Raw genomic sequence first — 18,120 nt, 5'->3', positions numbered from 1 at the left:
CTTTTTCTTTCGGTAAGAAGACACAGACCACAGACCATAACAGTTGTGTCAGAATTTTGGCTCCAGCCTGGCTCCTATCAGTTCTTTTTGCTCATCCTTCCGTGATGCTAGGATCTACCTGAACTTGCCTCTCATTTTCCCCTTCCCCTGTAGTGGGAGGTAATTACGTTTGACGTGTCTCCCTGGCTGAGAGAGGAAGCAAAATTGTGAGATACTGTGCCAGGATCAACTTGCAGGCAGGGAGAAAAGAGAGAGGAGCAGGCTGGTGACCTGACTGCCTGCGCAATACTGCTGGGCGTGGGGAGCTGGGAAGGGAAGCCCGTGAAGCTGGCTTCAGGCTGTATGCTTCTTTGGGACAAAGCAGGGAGAGAAGTCAGTGCTGGGTGACTCTGGTGAAAGCACGAGAGCAGACATCTGGGAGTGGAGCCACGCCATCTGAAGTGCAACAAAAAAGTCCTTGATGATAACCAAGGCATTTTACAACAATAATTACTTTGAACTCTGAACCATCCTTCATAGTCTGCGCAGTTGTGAGGGAGTAAGGAATGAGACAGATTTTGTAACTATAAAATATAGTTTTTGTGTCATGCTTGTACAGGTTGTCGATGCAGAATTTGGTCCCATTTTATGACAGAGAACGTGGGATCAAGTGTTAAGGTTATTTTGTTCCTTCTGTCAGCGTGTGCCTTTAGCTGTCCAAAAGACTAGAAGAAGAACAGCCTTCTTGGGCCAAATCTATTGTATTTTCTTTATCATTGTGGAAGAGTCCCCTCAACCTCAGTGCAATTGTTCATGATTGAAGCAAGTAGCCTTTGTCACTTGCAAAAAAAAAAAAAAAAGGAATTGAAAATACCTGTGATTATTTCTTATGACATAATCTGTAGGAAAACTTCGCATTTGTAAGCTAAGTTGAGCAGAGTGCTCTTAGGATGCGAGCAGATAATGAAGGAAACAAACTCAGGGAATCTTGTCTTGGCTTTTAAATTGAATTTCTCTTCATCTGTGCTCATACCCCATTTAATTCAGTTTGTTTGCAAATGGAGCTTGTTGAGGAAAGCAAAGCGTTGATTAGCAGCCAACACTCATTTAATAATGGAACAAAATTAGTTTTGCAGTGGAGAATTCACTTCAGGAAGAAACAGGAGTAACTTGTAAAGATTACATCAACCAAACAGGAAATGGAAACAGTCCCATGTGGTTTAGGTAGTTTTGATTGCGATGCCAAGGGTGTAAATTGCTGAACAGCTTTTCAGCAGCAGTGCTGGCTTGCACTGTTGTTGGCTTTCGCCTTCCTCCTGACTGCTCCAAGGTGTCCACTCCTGCCTGAGCCTTCCCCTTCCATCTGCATCAAGCCCCTGAGCTGCCTCCCCCTGCCTTCAGGGCAGGCATGGCTGGGGGAGAATTGCTAGCAGCTGCTTGAGCTGCTTGTGCTGCTTAGTCGTTGCTGCCACCAGACACCGAGCACCGTCTGAGATTGCTGAAAAAATATTTGCAACGTGTATTTACAAACAATTGCCGGACAGAATTTATCTGCACAAAGAATATTAATATGCTGTATAATAAATAAAGGGAGTGCAACTAGGAGATGCAGCTGCTTTTTTTTTTTTTTTTTTTCTTGAATCTATTCTGATGGTGGATTATGTCAGTTAAACGTTTTAGGAAACAGAAGTCACTTCTCTATAGGAACTTAGCAGCAGTAGTCACAGCTAAACCACAGACACTCCATGTTTGCATACAGGCTGATGCCAGCCTCGAGTGAATGAGTTTTAAAAGCAGCATCATGTAAATGTGTCTGAATAAAATAAAAGCAGATCGGAAGCAGTTCCTGAGACTGAAGTGAATGACCTTTCTTGCTGTTGTCGTTTCCAAATGTTTGGCAGACTCTCCTCTGACCACTATATTTCATTTCCATGCACCCCTGTACTTCCCAGTTCCGGCCAGGAGCAGAAGCAGAAGTAATAAAATACCACAAGAAAAGCTATTCTTGTGATATTTCCGGTCCTACTGGATGCAGCACCAACAGGAAATCTCATGAGAAAGACTGTTCCTTCGCAGTTTCCAGGCCCCCGCTGGAAACCCAGTGGCTTGGTTGAAGAAAACAGCAAAAAAAACTTTGGTGAATGAAAGTCCTTCTCCTGGCCTCATCTGACACCGTCCTCCCTACTAGCAAAGCACAAAAGCCTCGTGCTAAATGCTGATCACAGAGACGACAGCTCTCTACGGTCTGCTTGAACTAATCCAAACGTGTGATTCCATTGCAGCCCAGAGAAGCCATCATAACATATGCAATAAAAATCCACTAGCCTTGGGTGCATTCATGCGATTCTCATCTTTCCTTTCCTGCTATTGCCCCCACCCCTCGTTGCTTTTAGGTATTACATACTGTAGGCAGGATGGGCAAGGAGCTGTGCCTATTCCTTCTGTTTGCCTAAAATGTTAGGTTTCGGGCGATAATGCAGTCAGTTTGGGCACGTGCTTGGGGTTCGTCACACCGTTTCTAAGCCCGAGAAATACCATCCGGGGACCCATTCTCAGCCCGCAGACACCGAAAGGAACCTTTTCCATGGACTTGCAGGGCAGCCAGAGAGGCCCACAGTGAGGTGCAGAGCTTCAAACCTCCCTGAAATGCTTTGCAGAAGCTCTGCTGCTCAGCTTGCTGATGGACACACACGCTGTCGAAGATGATGACTCAGATGTAAACCCTTCCTGAAGTGTCGCTCTCAAGAATAAATGCCTTCCCTCTTGGTAACTTATACAATATTTCTGGCTCTCCAGCTGCAACGCCAGATTGCAATTGCAGTGTCACTCTGGCAGTTTAAAAACCTTGTCACAGTCATCTGCTTCAGCACCAAGCGTCTAGTCCGACTGACTGTGGGCCTCTGCCGGCCTTTGTTTCTCTCACATGCAGCCAGGATGCAGGTCTCTAATGAAGTTTGATACTCTGGACATTTGGAGATGGAATGTAACCACTTAAAACTGTTTGGTTTGTCACTTTTGGATTTGCTACATAAGGCTCGGTTAATACAAACAGGCCTGTTTATAATATTCATCAGACAGTGGAAGAAATTCCTCTGATGTCTGTATAATGCAGTGAGCAGACTCCTTGATTATTAACATACTGATTGTGTACTCTTATTTCAGATGTTAGCTCAGCATTGGGGAAAGAGAGCCGGGGGAATAAAAAATGTAAGACGCATGACATGCTTGGGATTTGTTCTGTGAAACTGGAAAAAATATTTACACAGTTAGATCGTGTTTTTATGTCATTCTTTCCTTTTATGTAATATTTGGAGAAGCCGCTGAATTTTCGGTTCTTACCCAAATCAAGCCACACCTCTGAGCACTGGAGCAAACATTGTAGGAGAGGGGATGGGCGCAACATGTCCCCATCCTTTCTTAATCCTTTCATTGATGTACTCATTAGTGCTGGCACAGTGATCATCTGATGCATTCTCATCCCTCCCCCAGCGCTCCCCTACGCTCGGCATTCACATCCGTGCTTAACTTGGAGCACGGCAGCGGGGACTCTCAAACATTTGCCTGGGTGCTTCCCTGGACTGCGCTCCTGTTTGTGGTTGCTGGATGCAGAACCTCGCACGCTTCATGTAGTTAACCAGGTCTTCGTTGCCAGCCCTCAGTAAAAGCTGCAGAGTCAGGAGCCCTGCCTCGTTTGACTGTGCATGGAAATAGTCCCTCCAGTACAAGTCGCAGCGATCAACGTGCTTTGTATTCTCTGGCCAGAAATAACTCTGGTGGGTATCAGTTGCCGCATCCTGTCACCAGCTGCTCACCAGTTTACAATACTTTCATTTATTAATAAGGCATTTTTGATGCCTTAGTCACATAAAATACATCAGATACTTTTTGTATTACTCAGTGTTTTTATCCCTTGGGTATTATATCTTCTTATAATTTAGTGTTTGTTATTTTCGTGAAGGAACTTTCACTTTTGGTTAGTTTCAGAGCCCACCCTGGATGTCCCCTGGATGAGCTGAAGTACATTAGATATGACATTAACTAGCATTAATGTGGAAATTTAGAATCCAAATAGAACTTGTCCTGTTGCCCAACAATGAGTCATTGTCCTTTTTCTCTTTTTAGCCAACAGCAGATTCAGAAGCTGTGAGACAGTTTCCTGCAGATAAGAGATAAATCGAAGGGAAACCTGGCAAAAAGATGATGGTCAAGCTGCAAGATATCATTTCCTCCAAAGCCCCTCCATACTAATTAACCATTCCAAGCATATTTTCAACAGCATTTAGGGATTTCCTCATCAAAATAAACTTCCTCCCATGTTATCTTCGTTTTTGACATCCGGTGGTATAGTCTGATATAAGAATCAGGGTTAAAAATTCTTAATATTGGGTTGTGTGTGCGTACACACAAGCGTGCACACACACACACACACGATTGAAGCTTTGCCAGTATTACTTTGGAATTTTAATGCCTGCTCCAAAGTCCTCTGTAGTCAGCAAGAGATTTTCTGTTAACTTCAATAGTAGCAGGATCGAGCCTCTATCCTTCTGCATCCAGATTTTTTCATTTATGCCTTATGACTTGTTTATAACAAACTACAGATGGGCTTGAGTCATAAAGTTCGGAGTATTCGGTTTAGAGGTTTTGCTTTGGGCCCATCCCTTTAATGTACTGCTTATTCCAGACCTGCCTTTTAAAAGGAAAATATTGTCAGAATGAAAGTGTATGTGCAATAAACAAACTTCTCATTTCCTTCCCCTTAAGTTTTTTCCTCTTTCTGAAGCTGATTTCTTAACTGGACAATTAGTTTTAGGACTGCCATTGAATGCAAACTTGTCATACCTGATTTGCAATCTTTTCTGTTTCAAGTGCTATCAATTATTTTCTAACTAGATGCTCCTGTGGGATCAGCTGTCACTAAAAGCAAATTTGAACACAATGTGTTGCTTCCTATTTCCAAAAGAATCTGAAGATTGTCAAAGCTTGACAGGCAGCTCCAGTTTTAAGATGAAACAGATAAGTTGGGTTTCCCTGTTAGGCGCTTTTGAACACAAGTAGATAAAGGAAGTATTGTTTCTTAAGAGGGGATGCCATTTATAGTGCAAATTCACTCTTATTAAGAACAAACTGCAGTTGCTTTAAACACACAGTCAAATGCATTTGCACGGTGAGAGGTAATAAAATACCTATGAGTCTTTGCAAATATTTCTGTAGACCATGCTGCTCTTACAAATTTGGCTTTTTTTTTTTTTTAATGACAGGCTAAGTAATTACTTAAAAAGTCAGTATATGGTAGAACGTAGCTTGTGTAGATCAAATACATAAGGTGTTGATTTTGTTACCAAATTCACTGATAGTCAGCTAGAAGTTTAATTTACCTAACCCTGATTTTGAAGATGCACCGCATCTTAATTATTTATGTATTGTATTGGTATTGTTGTATTGGTATTATGTATTGGTAATTATTTATGTGTGTTACACATGAAGATCAAGCGTATGTTATTTTAGGCATAAATGACAAGTATTACAACTTTAAAGTCTAAAGTAGCAGTAACTTTTTTTTGTTCCATGCCACTTTTGTTTCAGGGTGGAACGGTGCTATTGAATTATTTGTGCAAAGACTTATGAGAGCATCTTTGAATGTGTACTTAAAAAAAAAAAAAAAGAACATTATTCTGGGAGATGGTACTAGGTTAATGGTCCTAAGGTCTGAAGTGTTCCAGGTGTCCGCAGGAGACACTTGCTGTCGTTATCGGAAACACCACCTACTTCAAGAAAGAGTAGTTCTTCCAGTCCTTTTCTGTTTGAAAAGTCAGCCTTCTTGGCCATTTGGTTGGCTACCATGTCTGTCAACAGATCTAGTGTCATTTGTTTGGCTGAGTCTGTTGCATGACTTCACCCACTGTGGAAAGCGTAAAGAACTTCTCCTTTGCGTTGCAAGGCAAAAACCTTTATTGTTCAAGTAACTGATCAAATGCTCATTGACTTCAAGAATTACTCAGGTGCTAAAACTTCTGCTTTTGTTGTAAGTGTCTTGCTGAATGGAAGACTTGATAGGGTACATAGGAGGTCTTTTTGATGCATGTGTGAAACCTGACTGAGAGAGTAGTCTTTTCCTCCTCCCCCTAACATCTGAAACTGTCATAACAGGAAATATGAAAGGAAAATGTGATGACTTGAGGTTGTCATTTGCAGTCAGTGTGATATTTTAAACTCATATTTTGAAAATTTTTAATTAAGACCAACATCAAGGTAGAGAAAAATTCATTCAGAATCATTACTGTTGGGAGAACACAAAAAAAATGGTAAGTATTCTTAGACAGACAAGTATTGTACAACTTGAATAAAGCTGCCACCATGTTGATGGATTGTTTCCAGAGTGGATCAAAAGGAAGAATTTTGGCCATGAGGGCAGCTCATGTGATCTACCAAATGGAGAGAAGCAATGTTATTTCCACTTGCAAAATCATAGGGCTCCATTGCCACACTTTCACAATCACCAAATTAGAATCAGGTGTTAATTAGCACTTGTGTTTGGCAAGCTCAGTTTATTGAGAACATTTGCCTTGGTCAGACTTTTGATTATTTTGGCTCCGAAACCTGGTTTACATTGATTTAATCATTAGAATACCCTCTTCTAAGGCTTTCAAATGATGCAATTAAGTGCAAATACCACATCTCCTGCACAGCAACAAGGATCTGAACAGTTATGACAAATCCAGTAGACACAAATAGGTGTAATTTTTTTACCACTTAACAGGGTCTAATTTTGTAGCAGAGCATGTATAAATTATTAAAATAATACATCAGTTGCTGTCATCTGTTGTAATGTTTGCATATCTTTGTGCCATTTTAGGCATCTTTACTGAGTTTCCAAGTGAAAACACAGTGTTTATTGTTTAGGGACATGACAGTACATATCCAGTTTGAAACTCCAGCCATTTACAAAAAAAATTGTAGTGTTCTGATTTCATCCAGAAAGCAAATAGCGGCTGTGGTACACGTGTAATACAGACATGTCAGCATCTACAAGAATTACTCACCCATTCTTAAGACATCTACTCATACATGAGGTATTTAGATTATTTCCTTTTAAAATGAATAACATTTTTACTTATAAAAATAAGCATTTATATATTGTTCATTTTTACACTTCACTGTTGCTTTTGATTCTGACAGGAAGGGCTTTTGTAACCTTTTCCTTGAGTAAGTAGTACCCACTCCACAAGCATGGCCAGAGTTTCTAATAGACCTACTGGCAGTACTGTCCCACCAGAGTTAAGTGTCAGGATCCAGCACTCCGTATTTAATTATAATTTCATTCCCATATGACTGAGGAAAAACACCCTGAGGAAAGGAAGTAATCTCTCTAAGGAAGGCTAAATCTTTTTTCTTTTCTTTTCATTTTCTTTTTTTTTTTTCTTTTTTCCCCTTGCATAGCTTTACAATGGTGATTTTTATCAGATGAGTCATCTGCCCGGTTTTATGAATTGGTGCTCATGTTGTGGATCCATTAGGGGTTTGTACTTCTCTCCATGACAAACATGTTGGAGGGAGTAATGAGGAGGCAGCTGCTTAGATCAAGTGGCAATGTCTGTCCACTCCTAAGCCTGTAGCCAAAATCAACAGCGAGTCTTTACAGTTGATCTAGGGAATGCTGTTACAAAAATGGGATGTTTGCACTAACGACTTATTCAAATACATCTGGAGCATTTTTCCCTGAAGAAATGAAACTGATGTAATAACACAGCACAGTCTCCTTATTATGTAAATCATGAGGCAGAAAGCTGAGGACGTTATTTAAAGAAAACTGAAGAAAGCTGAAGATTTGCTCAAGTAATTTCCCGTTTTTACCCTATATGAGATCTTGCAGATGGCAGGAAGGAATAGAAAAAGAAGCAAGCCTTCTAGCTTCCAAATGTGAGACAATTCTCTTCTCACAGTGAGTATTTAAGCCACTGAAAACCTGGAGTTTTCTACAATAGAAGCATTTGAACACTTTTTGAGCAAGAAAACCAAGCCAGACTTTATCTACACATCCTCTATGTTGAAAGTCAAGGAATAATGTAGGATACCACTTGTGCTGTGACTCTGGAGGCATGAATTTTAAAAGTGCTTAAAGACACACTCTGGTTTTGAGCCCAGCAAATCTCTCTATCTTGAAAATATAAATTTCCTACTTTTTACTCTAACTGAAACTTGGATGCGGTGGGAAATTGGGAAAGAATGAACTGGAATGCTTTTTCTAACTTTTGACTGATTGTGCAGGCTTCATCTTCATCTAAAGTTTGTGGTCAAAGTTTTACCTTTTTTTATTCAAGTCATTTGGGATCGTGATGTATTTTTGGAAGATTTTTCTCTCACAGCTTGACTTTTCTATGCCATTCAAAATGTACCACCTAGATATAAATGTAAATCTTTATGGGTAGCTGCCTGTGGATGAAGACAAGTGAACCTACATGCCATTCCCTCAGCTCTCAGCAATGCCAGGCCAATGCCCTATCACAAAAAAACTCGATACCTCAATAGCTTTATTTTTCTGGCACAACAGGATTTTCCTAAATAGATAAAGCATATCTATGCAAGAGACAACATTTCTGAGGGCGTGACTCAGACATTAAGTTCTCTGGGGAGTGCTGACTGTCGCACAGCTTGCCATCCTCTGCTCAATTGGCCCATCAAGGCCCATTCCTCATACATTTTATGTTTGGCAGAGGAAAAGATGCGGCAGGTATTAGTGCACTATCTGGAAGAACTCAAATGCTTCAGAGATGATTGCATGTAAGGATTTACATAAATGAGAACAGAGAAGAATTACTTTAGTACTCTGAGGTTTACCAAGTACTGAGGTGGTGCAGACAACCCATTAAACTGCTCTACAACATTCGTTGCTACCTGAATTTGCAGGATATGTTCTAAGGCTTGTTATGTATGGCTCAGTATTGGTCAAGATGATGATGACCTTCACCAACTTCAATCCAGTCTGACTTTTCTTATGGGAGAACAAAATTTTGCACCTTAAAAATCTGCCTTTTTTCACTATTCTGATTTATTTTCATTCTTTCCTTATTTTTTTTTCCTTCTAATTAGCACTGTGGATCTCTTCTTTGAGGACCAGGAAATTTCAACGCATATGAGTAAAATGTTAATATGAAAGAAAGCTATAGCCAGAAATCAAAAATGTATAGTACAGAAGCAAGATTTTCCATTCTGCACTGAAAAATCCAAAGACTGCAGTTACCTCATCAAAGGCAGCAAATGGTCACGTACTCTCACTTTCACTGCCTTTGCCCTAGCAAAATGTTCAGGGCTCCAGCTGACAACCTCTGCTGAACCTTGCTGGGGCAGCAGAAGGGGTTACCAATGTCTACAAAAAGGCACAAGGAGCAAGACTGTGTCAGATCCTCTGTTACTGTGGATTATGGTGCAGTGTTTTAAAACAAAATTGATGGCAGCTAAAGGGACGTGATGAGAACATCATGGTGAAACCCTCTAGCACAGAGCTGGAGCAGCTAGCTGGCAATGATAGCACCTTAAATCCCAGCTATTAGCTCCAGCAAGATTCATCTGAAGACTGGAGCCTTCAGTTTCTATATTTTTTCCATTTTTAAGTATTTGCCTGCTCTATTTCTGGTTAAGTGGCATCTGCATTCCTAACAGCTGTAGGCTGCAGCGTGCATAGTATTTCACTGGTTTAAACACAGTTCAACCTAAAACACACAACAGCATTTTTAAAAGTTTACAGACATCTGTCTAAATACACAGAATAGAGGCTCAGGCATGACTGTAGGTGAAGGCTATGTGCGGTATGTGTGTTTTGCACCTTCTAATCCTACAACTTTCGTTTAGCAGAAAGAGACTAATTCTAGGACTACATGAAAAGTTTCTTCCTGGTTATGTCAAGGTTTACTTGCATAAATTCTTGTACTCAAAGACACCATCAGCTACAGATACAGGATACTTCCTTCATAAATCTTATTGCTAGACTTTGCTATTAGGGTATTTTAATCTTTTCACTTCTGATGAGCCTGATCAACAGGGTCAGTGTTTCCATTTATGTAGATCTTTATTCTTGAATGTTTGTATGGATTGCAATTAAAGTGTAGGGCAAGGAGGCCTCTGTGGCGTTCTGGTATACAGCAGGGGTTTTTTAGTTGTGTCTTGATTGTCTATAACGTAGACAAGGTTAGCAGCCTTAATGAAATAATGTTCTGCTGAAGACAGCAAAGTCCTACTTCCCATGGATTCAAAAGCCTTTCCTTGCCTCGATGGGATTTGGGTTCAAGCAAGAACTTATTATTTCTGAAATATGGAATGCATTTGCTCTTGGAACACATGTCCTTTTTATGCCCTCTGGTTCATGAGCTGGTTGCAAAGCTACGAATTTGCTATAAAATTCCTTTTAAGGTGCAATGCTGCTAGAAATTTGTAGAATAATAGAGGCCCTTTCATCTTTTGTATTTAAACATGCAATTTGCTTTAACGGGATCTGATCAACCATTAAAACCCACACTGTGTTTTATGTGTTTAACAAAAAACATACTTGCACAAGTAAAATGGACTGCATGCAAGCCTACAATATACCTATTTATGTTCAACATATAACAAGGTCTTGCAGAACTCCTTTTGTCCTGAGGGGTTTAACAGCTCTGTCCCAACACTGCTAGTGGAAGGTCAAGCCCTCTGGAAGGAGATCTGCAGCACAACACATTGCTAGCATAATGTGTTCGTTCCTTAGGGCATTGGGTTGGCAGTCCCAGAGCGTGGGCTCAGCTTCTGCAAGAGGGATGCTCTGTCGCAGTGCTTAAGACAAAATATACCAGTGACCCATTCCAGTCATCTATCCAAGGATGCAGGCATTCTTCAACAGGAATGGTCTGGTTTTTTCAGAGGATGGCTAGTCAAGTGGTCAGTTCAAGGGGCCTCAGTCTTAGCTTAAATGCTTGGGTGCTGCTGGAGTATAAATCATATCCACAAGGGAAGTTTCAAAGTCCAGAAAGTTTTAAAGTCTGGGGGAGGACACTAGTTGCCTAGAAGATTTAGTGTGGGGTCTCTAATGTCGGATGTCTCTAATACTGCTACCGTGATACTCAGGAGACCTAAGTGTTCAAAGTTGCATCTGAAAGGCATGTAATAAAATTGAAGACTGACTTTTTCCTTTTTAAAATTGATTGATTAGCCATAGAAGTATAGGTTTTACCATTTTTTCAATGAAGAGGAATTTTTCATACAGTCCTGATTGTTCACATAAATATGCAGAGCTTTGTTTTCTTGAAGGCAAGGAAGCAACAAGGAAGAATATTTATATACAGTTCAAAGGCCTTTTCACAAGCAATACTTAGCTCAGAAGCCTATTTTCTTAGCTTTCCTCAATATCATTTATTTCCAGTGTTTCTTCTGGTTTTGTGGTGGGTTTTGTTGGTTTTTGTTTGGTTGTTTTGTTTGTTTGTTCATTTTTTCTGTCCTTAATTCTCAGTTGCTTTCTCTTGCTCTTTTTATTTATTTATTTATTTCAAAAACACATAAAAACAATAACAACTCAATCTTCTCAGCTAACTGGTCCATTTTTATGGATTGGAGGCCCGAAGGTTTCAACCACCAGGTCCTGTGAAGTTATTCGCAGAGTACTGGGAAGGCATCATAAACATAAGCTTTAGTGGCAAACCAATAAATTAGTTGCATGAGAAATAAAGATACTACAAAGACATTTTCAGACTTTGAACCAAGAATTGATAACTTACTTGATATCTTGTCCCCTCTTTTTGTGCAGGAAATTTGTTTTCCTCGCTGTCATTAATATTCTAGAATGAAAGCATTTAAAATATATTTTTATTGTGGAAATACAAGTATCCAAATAACAATTTTCATTTTGAAGATTCTTCTACGCAGCGCTCTTGTCATATTAGAGCTGAAGATTAAAATTAAAAAGAACTTGTCAAAACTAAGAGCTACATTTATATAATATTTCCATCCTTTTAAGTAATGGAAGTTGTTAACTAAAGATGTCATGTTTTCTTTCAAGGACAATCAGAGTTTAATTATTTTTCCTTTTTGAAATGATTTCTGACCATGAAAACCCAGTCCTTTCCTATCAGTTCAATGATATAGTGAGGACTGCAATGCAGTGAGTTATTATAATTTAAAAGATAATAGTTTAAAAAAAAACAAAAACAAAGCAATCTCCTGGTTTTCACACATATAGGTATTTAATGCTAAGGATTACATCTGTACAACTAGTTTTAAGAGAATTTTTTACCATGCATGGTTGTCATGATAAATAGCACATACCATATTTGCCTTCATGTTCTTTTTTCAAAGCCCAAATCTTTTGGCTGACCAAATGATCCTAAGACCTCTAAAATATTCTGTGATCTTTCTAATTGGATACACTGATCGCTGCTGGGAAACATATGTGATCAACTGCAGTCATCTGTGGAGCTGAAATAAAATGTGTAGTGTGTTTTTTTCAGGAAAACTTTATCAGTAACTTTACCTCCTTGCAAAACATAGACGTAATCCATAAATAAAAGAGTTGCCATTTGATGAGAAGGAGGAAATTCTATCTTACTCAATGACAGGGAAAGTGAAATGTGGTCACCCAGAGTTCCTGCAATTCAAAGCCAACTCATGCCCACTTTAATTATTATGATGTCTGTTCCTGTTCAACTTTAATAGGACTGCTTGTGCCAATAAAGGATCTCAATTGCAAGGGTCACGTTTGCTTTGTTTTTTTTTCATCCCTGGTTTAAAGTTAGGAAACCTGCACAAAGGACAAGGATCCTTTGAGGGAGCCCTCTGTTCATTTGATTCTGCCACCCCCAGGAGAAAGCAGCACAAATCCAGAGTGGGCAGTTTGGGTATCCCCCTGGATAGCAGCTGCGGGGGGAGGGAGAGGTAAACTGGTCTTGAGAAGGTGTGGGACTCAAAACCAAAGCAAAATCTGTTGTTGGAAAGGGCTGGATTGGTGTAAGACTGGATGGGAAAACACACCACGCAACCTGAGACGTAGAACACAGGAAACCGATGACACCAGATAGATCAGTCGAGGAGGTTACTGCAGCAATTAGTACAATTTCATGCATTTCATTACTCATAATTTTAGCTTTAATTTCACCACAGGTTTTTCAATGTCAGTGGAATATTGGAAAGCAAATATTTCACTTAACACAGAAAGGTGGAATCGGGAACACAGATCTACAAAGGCATGGGGAGTACAATCATGGTTGAGTAACCTGATTGTTTATCTGCAGGATTGGTAAGGATGGAGGAATATTGGAGTGTTAAAGATGCTAATTATTTTGATTAGTGGAGTATTTGGTACTTTCGAGAAGTTTAAAGAGTTTTGGTTTTGTTCAAAGCTCTAGATGGGTTAAGATAGTTTGAGGCTTTGGCAATCCGTGATGGAGTCACATTTGGGCCTTACCTCAGCTTTACATGTAAATTGCGAAGTTACCCACTCAAAAGCTGTCTTCTCTTTGGAAAACATTGTGTTTAAATCATCTGCTCTTTATCTTTGTACAGGGTGAAGTCTGTCTCCACAACAGCGGGTGACAGGCTATGCTGGTAATTCCTGTGGGGAGTCCACCTGGGATGCTGGCACTGGAACCTCTGCACTACCGCCCATTCCCAGGCAGGATTTCATCCCTTTAAGAGGACTGGCCGAGTTCCCACCTCTAGTGTTGTAGTCTGCTTGAAAACTCAGACATCAATAAAACCATTAAGGTAGGTGACATCTTCAGGCATTATTTACCTGTGAGGACTAAGGCCTGTCTTTCTTGTATGTGAAAGTCAGACTCCTGATGTCAGCATGTAGCTTTGGGAGCTGTGATAATAGCCAGAGACCTATAATGCTTGTGCTTTTATCTTGTTGCATTTTAGTACAAAGGTCTTGCCAATATCTAACATACAATGTTTCAGTATAAATTTATAATCATTTTTATTCACAGTAATATTGTCAATAATCAAACTGAAATCAAAAGACCAATAACGATTTGACTTTACTGTCATTCTTGCCCATTTCAAAGATCATTCAAAATAAATTAAAAAGAATAAATTAGTGAAATAGTATTATATTTTTTTCAGAGGACACAGGCTCCCAGTTTCCACGAAAACTGCTCTGCAGCCAGCTGCTTCTGCAGCTGACATTTGCTTACTGAGCCAAATCCATATCTTAGGGCAGACCAGAGGGAATGTGTCTATTCTGGTTCCTGAGAAATGAAGCAGACAAGGGCTATTTCTAGTGGCCTTTCAGGTCCAGTGTGGGTGGCTGAGAACTTTCAATCAAAGTCCTCCCTTTCAAAATTGAACCCAATTATAGGAATTTTGAATAAAGCTCAAAAAGTTAAACCCGGAAAAGGAGGAGACTGAGACAGTTTGTTGTCATGAAACAAACATCTCCCTCTCCTGAAATAAGGATATTATCTTCAAGAAATGAGAAAAGCAATGAATAAGGGAAACAACAAACAAAGAAACAAACAAAAGCGGAAGAATTAATTTAAATATTAGAGGGCACTAAAATCTAGGGAAAGTGTCCTGGCTCCTTTTCTGCAAACTATTTTGATAGACTTCTGATAAACTAGGAAACAAAAAAAGCTGTCAGCCTTGGCCAACAAACAAATAAAAAAATGCTTGCAGATGTGTGGAATGCTCTTTTTTTTATTATTTATTTTCAAAGTTTACAATAAAATCCAGCCAGTGTATGTGACTATGGTAAGGGGGAGGAGGGGAAGGGGAAAGTAGGAAGACAGGGAAGGTCAAAGATTTTCAAATCTGGATGCCTTGTTCTAGGTTTTTAAATCTGTATTTCTTATACAAATTATTTTGAGAGAGGTTTATAAATTTCAGAACTTCCTCCCATATCACGTACGGTTGAATTTGTCTTCTTATGACGATCTGATGCGATAGTCTTTATTCAGTGAAGGGAAACATCTACAAGCTATTTATTTTTTGAATAGCTTCAGTTTTGAATCCTTGCTTACCCTAAATAAGATCTGAAAGGTTTTCTTCTGAATATTAGGGGATGAAAAATTAAAGGGTAGGTAAACATTGGTGTATATTTTTAATGGTAAAAGTGATACTGTGTTCCAGTTTGAAAGTATTTAAAAATATATATAGTTGGCAAAGAAAGAGGGGGAAACTCGTAGGTATTTCATTTGTTTTTATCAAAGACTTGCCATACATAAATTGCTACACAATGGAAATTGCATGCAGGGGTAGTGCCTAGACTTATATTGAACCATAGCATTTCATAAACTTGTGGAGCTAGGCATGAAGTGCTACTATTGGGAGTCTGCATCACTGAGTATTTGCTCACTTAAACCCCAGGGTAGAGGAGAAATTTTCATGGAGCTTATAGTGATTTATAATGGGAAGCATAGGCTTTTTCATAGACATTGTTCTCACTGACAGTGTAAAGAAAGAGAGCACTAAATCTCTTCTCATCATAACTAATGATTAAGTCAGCAGCTTTTTTGGCGAATACAGAATGCCCTTCTACAAAAACAAAGTATTCTATTGTGATGTATTACATTTAAGAAACCCATAAGTATCCCATAAGGCTGTTGCAATATTTTTAACTAGATCTTCTCTCTTTGTCACCATATTGAAATAAATGGAATGTGTCAGACTGAGTAATGCTCTTTCAATAAGTTTTTAGGAGCTCACTTAGAAGTTTGGCAAAATATAAAGAAACGAAGAAAACTTTCTCAGGATCCTCTATGGCCTGAATGAAAGATTGGTCCATTAAGGAGAAAAGCTTATGCTGATGCTGACACTAATAAATGGGACAGGGAAGGATATTTCTGCTTAGTTTGGGCTACCTTGCTCCAAGTTGGCTGCTTCAAGTTGCCCTCTGAAATAAATCAGCCGGTTGATGATGATTCATTGCGTTACAAAGTTCCCATCAATATAATGGCAAAATCAGTTTTGTTTGAGTGTCCAAATGTGAACCCACCCTTAACTATTAGGAGTCAAAGGGCCAGCAGTCACTGAAAAATTAACTTTCCTGCGTCTGCTTTTCAGACCTGCGTTTGAACTATGGCATTAGGAATGCCTCTTCCTTTGGAGCGTCTTTCTGCCATTCACTCTGGATACTGAACTTGCTTTAACTTCGTACATAATGTGGAAGAAAATACCGTGGTTTTATTAGGCTGTTCCTTCTCCAGTGCTTTCACTTCAGATGCTATCTCAGCCCTACTGAAGCCAGTGATAAAACTCCTTCAGACACTGCCAGGGCCAGGCTTTTACTCTGTATTTTGACTCCTGCGGCAAATTTTGAGAAGGTGGACATTCATCTTTGATTTTAAGTCCTTTTGTAGGGAATACGATTAGAATCTCTTTTATAAGAGTGTTCCCCAGAATTTTTTTACACCAAAACACTTACAAAAATGCCTCCACAGTGCTCCTTCAATGAGAAAATTTGAAGTAGAAATATTGTGCAATGGGAAATAATTGTTTTTAGCTGTGATGGTATCTCTCAGTAGTAGGGCTCAAGTGATCTTCATGTTGCAAGTGCAATGTCTGCCATACCTGCCATCTTTCATTCTTTAGAAAAAAATCTAGATTAGTCAGAATCTGTTTTCAAGGGATGTTTCTCTAGTGACACTGACCTCACAGTGTGCTCTTATATTAAATAGTTTAAACATTTCTGAAATGTTCAGAAACCTTGCTCAGTAAGACCTTTTTTACCTCTCTGTAATACAGCCTTTCCTGAGTGTTATGTCTGGAATCCTAGCCACAGTTCACAAAAATTGCAGTTCGGTAAAGTGGGCCCTCTGAGACTTAGGAATCCTTCAGATTTTTTTTTTTTTTTTTCCCCCATTGCCTCACAAAGGTCCTAGTCAAGAGTGGGGTAGAAGGAAATCCCACTAGAGCCTAATAATGCTGCTTCTTTCCAGAGGGAGTCACTAGAAAGTAATTTATTTCTTCAGCATGCAACTGGAGGTACTCATTTATCAAAGGCTTGTGCACGCTGCTTCTGTGGCCTTCGTTATCGCAGGGACAAGGGACTGAGGTTGTGACCCAAAAAAGTCTATTCCTACTGCCAGGCTAACCCTTGTTGTTCCTTATTTACCCAAGCATCAAATACCGGCCTACTGGACATACAAGGCTCTATTCCTAGCTGGAGTTTGTGCAGTATTTACAAGGTATGAAAAGCCACAATTCTTCTGCCTTTCCCTATCAGCACCAATAGGCAGGAGTACCACTATCAGCTGCATTCCTTTGCCTTCGGAGCCATGGGCAGCTCTGATTTTCAGACATGCTTTCCTTTTTTTTTTTTTTTTCCTGCTCTTCTCTATTGTTTTGTCTTTCCCATCAAGGGAATTCGCCCTCAAGTTCAGATCACACACTTAGGAGATGCAGCGGAGAATTGGGCCTTTGTGAGCGTGTGAAGGATGCTTTCCTTGACCTGTCAGAGAACATATTTTACTTGATGAGAAAGAATGCTGGGCCAAATTCCTCTCTACTGTAAGCAGGCTGATAGAGGAGGACTTACATTAGGGATGAGCATGGCCTACTTTGTCTGGTGGAAGGTCTCCTAAGCAGACAACGCTCACTTATTGTTTACAATGCATTGGCTGCTTTTACTGCTATTTTAAGTGATGGTGGGTATTTGTACCAAACAATGCAAATAGGAAGTCATTTGTTTGTGAGGGCCTAATCCTGAAGGCCTTATTTGGTGTTTACTGAAGTTGAATTCAGCCTTTACTCAGATAAACTCCACATGGATTCACAAGGATCTTGCCCCAGTGAGGACAAGAAGAGGACTGTGGGAGTGTGCTGCCTGTTTCTGGCCAAAGGACAAAAATAGTTTACGTTAAAAACACATACAGAAAAAATAGAGGCACACACAATTACTGACTATATGCATGCGGCACTGTACGTGTGCACACGAACACAATTGCACACTAATCTAATCAATACATTCATTTCTTCTTAGGACATAATTACACATCCCAGGAGGCTGGAACAGAAAAGTCCCATTAACCCCTCATGCCCTTTTCAGCTTTCCTCTGCCTTTCCATCTAACAGACCCCTGTGTCACTCCACTCATTAGCAGTTACTGTCTATGACATTGTTACATAAATAAGGATGTCGACCTGTCAGAATGGGTCACCCAATTCAAGGGTGATGATAAATATCTGT

General features: G+C 39.7%; 1 long non-coding RNA gene across 1 annotated transcript in view; it reads left to right on the top strand.

Moving 5' to 3' along the window:
* Positions 1 to 18,120, top strand: part of LOC310900457 — a 288,227-nt gene that overhangs the window by 194,768 nt on the left and 75,339 nt on the right. The window contains exon 5 of the long non-coding RNA XR_014585138.1: positions 13,498 to 13,698. This is a non-coding gene — a long non-coding RNA (uncharacterized lncRNA). The remainder of the gene's footprint in view (positions 1 to 13,497; positions 13,699 to 18,120) is intronic.

The sequence above is a fragment of the Anser anser genome, assembly GCF_964211835.1.
Source record: "Anser anser genome assembly, chromosome: 5".
NCBI lineage: Eukaryota > Metazoa > Chordata > Aves > Anseriformes > Anatidae > Anser > Anser anser.
The sequence above is the reverse complement of the archived record's forward strand: the minus strand, read 5'-3'. Positions and strand labels throughout refer to the sequence as shown.